Below are 12,379 nucleotides of genomic sequence, written 5' to 3' on the forward strand. Positions count from 1 at the left end.
TTTTTACTGAAATAGATATAGGGTGTATTTGGTTCAAGGTTATCGTTGATAACCTTGATAGGTTATCAATAAAAATTTTATTTAGTTTAGATAGTGAGTGATTTTCAGTAAATAGTGATTCCTGCCATGTCAACAATTTGAAAATACAATCCGAAATTAGAAAATCTTAAAGTTTAGGGAGCGTTTGGTTTGTATTTTTTTTGTTGTTTTCTATTTTTATTTTCTGAGAAAATAGAAAATACGTTTGGTTTGTATTTTCTATGTTCGTTTTTTAGAAAAAGAGAGAGCATTTTCTAAGAAAACAAAAAATATAAAAAAAGTTATTTTTCAAAAAATGAAAAATATTATTTTCTGAAAATGAAAATGTAAACAAACCAAACGCTCTCTTAAGATTTTTCATGATTTCGAAATTATCAGATTATTATTTCCAAAATTACCCACCCCATGACAAATAGGTGTCTCCCACAAGAAGCGGCCTGCCTGCATCCGTCGAAGAGTTCACTGGAGTTGATGCAGTGTTGGAGCAAAACTGCTTGACCAGCAACTCACCCTTTCACTGAGGATCCTCTCCTTCTTAAGGATTAGCAACTCTCCTTGGCAAAATTCCTTATTGTCGTAGCCTCCATCTCGGGGCCGTCGCTAAGTACCCTCTCCTTCTCGATGACTTCGTCGTCGCACTCGTCATCTACCCTAACGACAACATCGACACCAACCATGACGTTGGCGAGCTTGCAGAGAACACCCCGTTGAGCGCCCTATGCAATGGCAGTGGCGGCGGGGACAACAATAGTGATAGCAGAGCTTGGCGTAAATGATTCGGATGGATTTTGGTGGTGGAGGAACCACCATCGCCATCCTTCCGGTGGGTGAGGTTCTACTTGTGGAGGGTGATGCGGACGGTGTGGAGAAGAGACGATACGCTAACAAAAATTTAAAGATGACCAGTAACAATAATTCAAAGTGGACTTTCGATTTTGATTTTTTAATTTAAAAGTGGAATTTAGTTCTTATTTTTTTAATTTAAACATTAGTTAATTTATTAATCAATTTATAACTTAATAGAATAATTTAAATAGATTTTTTCAACCCTAATATTATTTAGGATAATATAATGAATATTAAATTAGATTATAGCATTAACTAGGTTGAATCAAACAATATTAGGATTATATTTTATTTCTATAATCTTAGTTATGTGATTACTTATTAATTACATAGCCAAGATTATATATGATAATTTGAACCAAACTTATTCTTAGAATTCGGATCATCTATCCCTAAAATTCCTTGTCCACATGTCCCACTCATCATCTTTAGCCCACCGTTTCAATCAGAACTATACCTTGAGGAGAAGGTGCACCGAGAGGGATTATCGCTGGTGCAATCGGCACCAGAATCCGGTCGGATCTGAGCAGGAGCTCTAATCGACAGAGAAGAAAAGTATGCTTAGATCCGTCGGATTCCAGTGTCGATCGTGTTGGCGCTAGAAATTCAGTTCTGTGTAAATCCCCTGTACAAAAATTTGTACGAGCATAGAACCTTTCCTAGCAACCCACATGCTCGATCAGACATGTGTTTGATCAATCAAGCAAGTTCTTGATTGATCAAAGCGCACCTTGATTAAAGCACAAGATTGTTGGCCTCTTGTGTTGGTGTTCAGGATCCATACAAAGAAAAACAAACTAATTGTGCTGCGGAATAAGAACTAGTTGTACCTTTCCTTGTATGCTAAGACCTCTTGATCTTCTGCTGTATTTCTCTCCTCTTCTTGGACATCGTGTGGGCAACGATCTACCAAGACAAAACTCCCAAACCTCTTCTTCCTTTCCAAGCCGCCTACCACCAAAAAATGCAAAGCAAAAAAGGGGCACCTTCTTCTTCTTCTTTTCCTCCAAACTGTCGGCCACCTAGGAGCTTCTTCTCTTCTTTTTCTTCTCCTCCAAGCCCTGGCCACCAAGGGGAGATGGAGCACCGGCCCTAGAGGGAAGAAAGGGAGGAAGAAAGGGATGTGGGGCGCCGACCCTAGAGGAAAAAAAGGAGAAAAAGATGTGGGGTGCTGTCCCTAGAGAAAAAGACAGGTTGTTGAGTTGTGGAGAAAAACAAAACTTATCACTTATGTTGTTGTAGCACAACCTCCTCTCCTTTTATAACCCATGGCGCCAGATAAAAAAAGGAGAAAAATTAACAGATTTTTTTAGAATTCTGTTGAGAAAAAAATCTCCCTTTTATAACTCCCCTTTTTTTTTCTTTTTCCTTTTTTTTTCTTTTATTGTGGTCGGCCCCTTGCTTGGGCGCCAAGCAAGGATGTGGCCAGCCGCTTTCTTGGGTAGGAAGCAAAAATAAAACAGGTGAATGCGAGGCTTTATAGAGGCTACAACAGGGATCGAGAGGAGGAATTGGTTTTGGCCTCCTGATGGACTTGAGCTTCCTGTGTTCGACCCGAACACCCAACTCAAGTTCATCAATAATAACTCATACCATTAAATGATCATTATTGAACTATCGGACCAATCTCATATTACAATATGGGTTCCTACTTATCATGAGTGCATTAATCTCCCTGTGTTTAAGATATCGTATGCCCGTTAATTAAATAAGTTACTGACAACTCATTTAATTAACATCTGACTCCAAGAGTAGTACCACTCAACTTTATTATCATGTCGGACTAAATCCACCTGCAGAGTTTACACGATAATCCTTATAAGCTCCTCAAGGGGACATCATCAACCTAAATAAATAGGACATAGTTTCCTTTTATAATCAACAACACACCATATAAATAGTACTATCTCCCAACTCATTGGGCTTATTGATTTAACAAATAAATTTCACCCATTGATAAGTTAAAGAAATAAATACTAAGTATACGTGCTTGTTATTATATAGGAATTAAGAGGACACACATCCATAATAATAGAGGTTTTGTTCTTTTATATAGCAAGTATAAATCGAACAACCTTAAATGGTCCTACTCAATACACACATAGTGTACTAGAATAATTTTATAGACAAGACAAACTAATACCAAATTACACTACAACCGTTCCAATGGTTTGTCCCTATCCATCTTGGTTATGAGCTACTATTTATAATTTATAAGGAGCAAATAACATGATCTTCTGTGTGCCACCACACACCATGTTATTTATAATATAAATTAAATGGACAACTGCATCGACATATATATAAATATAAAATACAGACATTTAACCAAAGTGATTTTCATTTTAAAATATCTCAAAAACAGATATTCATACAAAAGCTAAGCTTATAGTATAAATCCCAACAATCTCCCACTTATATTAAAAGACTATGTTACCATATATGCTGTCATACATCTGATTCTCATCCTCTCAACATGCCCATCAAAAGCTCTCACCGGAAGGGCCTTAGTGAAAGGATCTGCCAGGTTATCTGCTGATACAATCTTGGCGATAACAACTTCTCCTCGCTTTATGATATCTCGTATCAGGTGATACTTGCGCTGAATGTGTTTACTTGCCTTATGGGCTCGTGGTTCCTTCGAGTTTGCTACTGAACCACTATTATCACAATAAATTGTGATAATTTTGGGCAAACCAGGAATCACATCTAAGTCCATCAAAAAGTTTCTGAGCCATACAACTTCTTTGGCTGCCTTAGAGGCTGCCACATACTCAGTTTCCATGGTGGAGTCCGAAAGGTATTTCTGCTTAATACTCCTTCATGTTATGTCTCCACCTCCCAAAGTAAACACATAACCTGAGGTTGACTTACTATTGTCCCTATCTGATTGGAAGTCAGAATCTGTGTAACCCGCAGGAAGCAAATCATCTGCCTGGTAAACCAGCATATATTTTTTAATCCTTTTCAGGTACTTTAATATATGTTTTACGGCAGTCCAATGTCCCTATCCTAGGTTACTTTGATATCTGCTAACCATGCCCACGACAAAATAGATATCTAGTCTCGTACATAGCATCGCATACATTAGGCTTCCTACAGCCGAAGCATAAGGAACTGCCTTCATCTCTTCTATCTCTTTTGATGTTTTACGACACATCTCTTTAGATAAAGGTACTCCATGCCAAAAAGATAGAAAACCTTTCTTGGAGTTTTGCATGCTAAAACGAGCTAGGATAGTATCGATGTATGAAGCTTGGGATAAGCACAACATCCTTTTCTTGCAATCCCTTATTACTTTGATCCCAAGAATATATCCATATTCTCCCAAGTCCTTCATATCAAACTGCTTGGACAACCATACCCTTACGTCTGACAACACTTTGACATTGTTGCCAATGAGCAAAATGTCATCTACGTATAGTACAAGAAATATCACCACGTTTCTGTCACTTTTCTTGTATACACAAGACTCATCCGGACACTGAATGAATTCATAAGACTGGATTACTTCATTAAATTGGATGTTCCAAGATCTTGAAGCTTGCTTCAGTCCATAAATGGACTGATTGAGCTTGCATACAAGATGCTCTTTGCCCTTCGTAATGAATCCCTCTGGTTGCTTCATATAGATGTTTTCTTTAAGACTTCTGTTAAGGAAATCTGTCTTGACATCCATTTGCCAAACCTTATAATCCATATGAGCAGCAATAGATAAAAGAATCTGGATAGACTTGAGCATGACTACCGGCGAAAATGTTTCCTCATAATCGATTCCCTCTTTCTGAGTATACCCCTTCGCAACAAGCCTCGCTTTAAAGGTTTCCACCTTCCCGTCTGTCCCTCTTTTCCTTTTGTAGACCCATTTACATTCAATGGCTTTTACATCATTTGGTGGTTCTACAAGCACCTAGACTGGATTAGAATACATAGATTCTATTTCAAATTTCATTGCACTTTGCCAAGATGCTGCATCTTTATCTTGGAGTATTTCATCATATGTCCAGGGATCAGGTTCATGTTCACCAGGGATCAAGTCCGAAGACTCTCTCAAAAACATGAATCTATTAGTTTGTCGAACAACCCTCCCACTGCGACGAGGCACTACCTATAATTGTGCATCATTTGTGACACGTGTTGCAATTTCTTGTGGTATCTCATCTTGTACCATTGGTACTAAATTGATGTGTCCTCTCTTATTTCCTCAAGAACAATTTTACTCATGAGCTTGTGGTTCATTACATAATCTTCTTCTAAAAATCGAACATTGGTGCTAACAATGACCTTCTGATCTTTGGGGCTATAAAACAAACCACTTTTCGTTCCTTTAGAATAACCCAAAAACAAGCGAACTTCTGTACGTGACTCCAACTTATCAGCATCTCCCTTCAGCACATGTGCTAGACTACTGATAACCATGATTTTGCTACATTATTTTAATTCACAATGCATGTTTTTTATGGTTTATTCATAGCTTAATCTCACATTTACATCATATTTCATAATTACATGTGATCTTGGACTTAATTATAAATTAGCCTATTATCATGGTATTTGATGCTAATATTTAATTGTTATTTTATAGGCATCAAAAGGGTCATGGACCCGATCAAATCAGATCACATTTGGGCTTAAATCTAGGGTTAAATGAGACGATCAAGCTTTGGATTGATTTGGACCGTCCATTGAAGATTGGAGAGATCTGAGTCATCCGTCAAGCATCTAGTCCATTCGACCTAATGAGGAGCAGATCTAGACCGTAGATGAAGATCGGTACTGTTGGATCGGATTTTAGGCTATTTTCCATCGTTGATCAAGCTTCGAGAATTCTCAGCCGTCCGATCAGATTTGGGAGAGTTTAAATGCCGCGAGAAGCTACAGTGTACAGGGGCTCGGTTGTTCGCGATTTTTCCACTATAGCTTCTTCTTCTCCGCAGCGACGGCCGAGTTCCCATTCCTCAAATTAGATCCAGTTCTTCTTCTTCTTCAACGACGACGATCTCCAGCTGCCGGCGTTCATCTTCCGGTGATCAGAGAGCTTGAGGGAGGTTTCTCGATCACGCTTTGGGTTTTGTTTCATCGCCGCATACCCGGTTGAGGGAGGTTTCCCGATCGGCGTTATTCGCGTCCACCATAGCTTAAGGGAGGTTTCCTGGATGCTATTAATTTCTTTCCGATCTTCATTCCGCAACGAGGTTAAGTAGATCTGATCAATTGACTTAGCTTTGCAAATCACAGAATCTTTGCTCTGTTTCTTCGGCCGATGAGATTACCAGGCGGACGTGAGCTTGAAGGGAGGTTTCCCAGAGCTATGAACGTTCTCTGGTGATAGTTGGAAGCTTGGTTGATTGTAGTTGGGTGTTTGATAGGAGGTTTCCAAGAGCACCTTTGCTTACAGCAGAGTGGAGAAGTTTGAGTTCGGGATTTGGGTTGTGGAATGTTAGGGTTTAGTTTACTTGATCTTTATCTTTGATTTGTTCATCATCTTGCTCAGATCTGAAGATCTGATATATAGATTGCCCGTTATTCTTTGTTTAGCAATTCTTACTTCAGTCTCTGTTTGAATGTACTTCTGCAAATATGTTCTTAATATTTTTACTTGCAATTTCATTTTTATTTGATTTAGTACAACCCAGATCGTGTGTAGCTACTTGATGGTTTGCAATTTTTGTTTAGTTTGAATCTGAAATTCTGTTTACTGTTAGAAGATTAGTTTGGCTATTTTGTTAGCAATTTGGTGCTTAAGACAATCAATCTTTGTGGCTATGATCTTATCTAGTGTTGGATGCTTAATCTGATGTTTGGATTGTTTACCTCTATTCTTTGTTATTGAGAATGAATTGTTAACTGTGATTGAGAATAGACAATAAGGAAATTAAATTGTTTGATTTAATGGTGCATTAGAATTCAAATTTAATTGATGCTAATTTGTTGAAATAAGATGATCATGTTTTGAGGAGATCAACCTTTCTTGGATCAGCACTTGATCATATTAGATGAATTCAATTTGAATTTCAAGTTAAATGGAAGTGCTAGGTTGACCTTGTTGATGTAATAACTCAATTTGAATCAATTCTAGGATATGTATACATTTACTAGTTAATCCTTGGAAAATACGACTTGGGACTCCTTACTACTACATTTGTCTTAATTTTAATGTGTTTCAATTTTAATTAATTTGGAGCGCCTCGTGACATGCAAAAAGGTCGACACCAACTACCCCAAATCCGAATATGTCTTAGACTAGACTTACACTTATTCCATAATTCTATGGGAGCAGAGGGTACTGACTTAAAAGGTACCAAGTTCAGAATGTACGTCGCTGTTTCTAGAGCATATCCCCAAAACGAATTTGGTAATTCTGAATAACTCATCATTGATCTAACCATTTCCATAAAAGTCCTATTCCTTCATTTCACCACACCATTCTATTGGGGTATACCAGGTGCAGATAATTGGGATTGAATCCCGGTCTCTGATAAGTAATTCCTAAACTCTCCTAAGAGGTACTCTCCACCACGATTTGATCGTAATGTCTTGATACTTTTACCATGACATTTCTCCATATCAGCATTGTACTATTTGAACTTATCAAAGCATTCAGACTTGCGGTGCATCAAGTAAATGTACCCATATCTCGAATAGTCTATAAAATAGACAAAATATTCGAAATCACCTCTCGTTTGGATAGTCATAGGTCCACACAAATCAGAATAAACCAATTCCAACACTTCTTTGGCTCTATACCCCTGTGCCTTAAAAGGTCTCTTGGTCATTTTTCCTTCCAAGCAAGATTCGCAGGTTGGAAAGTTTTCCACCACCAATGAACCCAAAGGTCCATCGGCTATTAACCTTTGAATCCTACTCAAATTAATATGACCTAACCTTAGATGCCAAAAATATGTTTGGTTCATTTTCAAAGGCTGCTTTCTCTTATTAGAATTAGAAGATGTGTTATTAATTTCTATTTGTTGCATCGTGGGAGTTATTGGATTAAGAGTATACAAATTGTCAACCAACGTACTAGAACAGATAACCTCCCTATTTTTCTTAACAACTACTTTGTCATCAAAAGAAATAGAATATCCATCTATAAATAATTTAGAAACTGAAATCAAGTTCTTTCTAAAACATGGTACGTAAAGACAATTTCTCAAAATCAATGTTTTATTCCTATCACAAGATAAATAAACATCTCTCACTGTAATAGCCGTCACTTTTATAGCATTTCCCATGTAGACGGTGATCTCCCCTTCATGTAGTTGTCGAGTTTCTTGGAACCCCTGCAATGAATTGCAAACATGATCAGTGGCTCCCGTATCTACACACCGGGTACTGGTAGATAACATCGCTAAACATGTTTCAATAACTAATGAATAAGATATACCTTTATTGTTCTCCTTTTTGCGAGGGCAGTGCACCTTTCAATGTCCAGACTACTTACATGTGAAGCACTTGCCCTTCGGCTTCTTCACACCTGCTTGCGGTCCAGTTCCTTGAGGTCGAATAACTTTCTTTGCTGAACCAACTTGTTTCTTTTTCCTCTTCCTGCCTTTCGGCTTAGAAGCAGAAACGTTTTCAGCAATGTGAATTTGAGAACTTTGACGAAATAACCCTTCTGTTGCTTGGAGTTCTGTTAGAAGTTCTGCCAACGAATAAGTCCTTTTGTTCATGTTATAGTTCAAGCGGAACTGCTCAAAACTCTTGGGTAGCGTTTGGAGAATGATATCGACATGAGTTTCCCCATCAATTTCAGCTCCAAGGATTTGTATCTCGTTCAAGTGAGCCATCATTTTGAGGATATGATCCCTCATGGGTGTCCCCTCAGTCATGGTGGTCGTCATCAAGTTTCTCATAACCTCCTTCCTAGCAGCCCGATTCTGGTGTCCGAAAAATTCTTTGAGATTGTACATCATGTCATAGGCAGTAGACATGGCCTGGTGCTGATGTTGCAGCACATTTGACATATAAGTCAAAATGTAACACCGCGCCATCTCATCTGCCTTGACTCATTTCCTATGTCTGTCAATCTTCTCTTCACTAGAATAGCTATCAGGCACATTAGGACAGACCTCAACAAGTATGAACTTGTATCCTTCAGAGGTTAAGACAATGCCCAAGTTTCGTTTCCAATCAATATAATTGGGACAAGTAAGTTTGTTTTCTTTTAAAATAACAACAAGAGGATTGAAAGTCATTTTGAAATTCTGACAAAATAAAATATTTGGTCAAAACTTTAGAATTTAAAATAATATTGATTCCTCGAACAATATAATTTAAATTCACTAATACTTCAAAACACCATGAATTTCGTATGCCACGATAGTGTAGACGTATACTAATTTAAACATTTATAAGAGGAGGTTTTACCCATTAATTTTATTATCTTATCAACCTAACTTTATGACAAATAAAATTAATAGTTGGTTTGTCTTCGGTCACACAAATAATAGCAGTGACTCCGATGGGGAGGATACTATTAAATGCACCTAAGTGTATACCATTATTTGATACTTAGTCCATTAATTAGAATTATGCCCCTTTAGATGGAGAAGATCACACAAACCTAAATAATTTTCTATAATCATCCATAGAGGAAGTTTGATCTAGTGATCCACAAACAAACTCATCCGATATAGAGGAAGACACTTAAAGCTAACGCGCAAGTTTGTATGCATCACTTACAAACCAGTAATGGGGATCGTGAAATTTATTTAAATAATTCCTCTCCCACTTAGTTATTTAAAATCGAGGAATTTTAACATGCACACACATCACACATGCACACAAGCATACAAACACAGCATATAAAGGCAATAAATATGAAAATAAATTTCCAACTATTATGACCTCATCCATCGCTGTCCTTCGTATGCCACCAACCCTAGCCGCCGCCAACTCTAGCCAGGTGAGGAGGAGAAAATCTAGTCGTCGGCCCTAGGGTTTATGTCGTCGGTCTATCTTGCTTCATTCTTCGCCGCGCCTCCGATCTTCAAGGTAGCACCATACATAGCAAGCCGCAACAATAAGAAATAAAAAAATTACATTTATCGAGCCTATATTCCACGAAGGAATACACATGTAATCTAGATCGAACAAAATGTAAAATAAACTAATACAGCGCTGGCTGTATTTAATAATTACAATCATGCACATACAAAATACCCTCGACATGCCCGAGGGTTTGGATCACATACAAACACAATAGGCCATAATAGTTGGAACTAGGATCCCTGCAACCACAGAGTTAATCTATTTTGCATATCCTACTATTATCTTGCCTAAATTATATATGAACAGTGCATAATTTAACCGAAAACCAATCACACAGAGGTAGAAAACTTGCTCTGATACCAATTATTGGCGCTGGGAATTTAGTTATGTGTAAATCCCTTGTACAAAAATTTGTACTAGCATAGAACATTTCCTAACAACCCACATGTTCGATCAGACATGTGTTTGATCAATCAAGCAAGTTCTTGATTGATCAAAGTGCATCTTGATCGAAGCACAAGATCGCTGGCCTCTTGTGTTGGTGTTCAGGATCCATACAAAGAAAAACAAACTAATTGCGCTGCGGAATAAGAACTAGTTGTACCTTTCCTTGTATGCTAAGACCTCTTGATCTTCTGTTGTATTCCTCTTCTCTTCTTGGACATCGTGTGGGCGACGATCTACCAAGAAAAAACACTCGAACCTCTTCTTTCTTTCCAAGCCGCCTACCACCAAAAAATATAAAGCAAAAAGGGGCGCCTCCTTCTTCTTCTTTTCCTCCAAACTGTCGGCCACCTAGGTGCTTCTTCTCTTCTTTTTCTTCTTCTCCAAGCCTCGGCCACCAAGGGGAGATGGAGCGCCGGCCCTAGAGGGAAGAAAGGGATGTGGGGCGCCGACCCTAGAGGAAAGAAAAGGAGAAAAAAGATTTGGGACGCCGACCCTAGAGAAAAAGAGAGGGTTATTGAGTTGTAGAGAAAAATAAAACTTATCACTTATATTTTTGTGGTACAACTTCCTTTCCTTTTATAACCCTTGACGCCAGATAAAAAAGGAGAAAAATTAACAGATTTTTTTAGAATTCTGTTGAGAAAAAAAACTCCCTTTTATAACTTCCCTTTTTTTCTTTTTCTTTTTTTTTCTTTTATTATGGTTGGCCCCTTGCTTGGGCACCAAGTAAGGATGTGGCCGCCTCCTTTCTTGGGTAGGAAATAAAAACAAAATGGGTGAATGCGACGCTTTATAGAGGCTATAACAGGGACCAAGAGGAGGAATTGATTTTGACCTCCTGATGGACTTGAGCTTCCTGTGTTCGACCCGAACACCCAACTCAAGTTCATCAATAATAACTCATACCACTAAAGGGTCATTATTGAACTATCGCACCAATCCTATATTATAATATGGGCTCCTACTTATCATGAGCGCGTTAATCTCCCTGTGTTTAAGATATCGTATATCCATTAATTAAATAAGTTACTGACAACTCATTTAATTAACATCTGACTCCAAGAATAGTACCACTCAACTTTATTATCATGTCGGACTAAGTCCACCTGCAGGGTTTACACGATAATCCTTATGAGCTCCTCAAGGGGGCATCATCAACATAAATAAATAGGACACAATTTCCCTTTATAATCAACAACACACCATATAAATAGTACTATTTTCCAACTCATCGGGCTTATTAATTTAACGAATAAATCTCACCCATTGATAAGTTAAAGAAATAAATACTAAGTATACGTGCTTGTTATTATATAGGGATTAAGAGGACACACATCCATAATAACAGAGGTTCTATTATTTTATATAGTCAGTATAAATCGAACAACATCAAATGGTCTTGCTCAATACACACATAGTGTACTAGTGTAATTTTATAATAAAGACAAACTAATACCAAATTACACTACAACCGTTCTAATGGTTTGTCCCTATCCATCTTGGTTGTGAGCTACTATTTATAATTCATAAGGAATCGATAATATGATTTTCTGTGTGACACCACACACCATGTTATCTATAATATAAATTAAATCAATAACTGCATCGACATATATATAAATATAAAATGCAGACATTTGACCAATGTGATTCTCATTTCAAAATATCTCAAAAACAGATGTTTATACAAAAGCTAGGCTTATAATATACATCCCAATAGATCGCATCAGCGGTGATCCCCCCTGAGTTGACCTTCCACTCAAGGTAGAGTTCTAATCGAGTCAGCGATCGACGATGGGCTGGGGCGACCAGTGAGATAAAGGGCATGCAATTTTGGAGATAAAAGATATGATATTATAGATTTATTAATATTTCTTCTATCTTTTAAACAAGTACCTAATAAACTTATAAAAAAAGGTCACAAATTTATAGATTCAATAATTTTACCTTAATAATTATCTATAAATCTATTATTTGAACTCCAAACTCAATTAGAAAAATTAAACATGAGAATCAAAGCTAATATATTTATTATTATTTTAATAGGATTATA

The sequence above is a fragment of the Zingiber officinale genome, chromosome 7A (genome assembly GCF_018446385.1).
Source record: "Zingiber officinale cultivar Zhangliang chromosome 7A, Zo_v1.1, whole genome shotgun sequence".
NCBI classification, from domain to species: domain Eukaryota; kingdom Viridiplantae; phylum Streptophyta; class Magnoliopsida; order Zingiberales; family Zingiberaceae; genus Zingiber; species Zingiber officinale.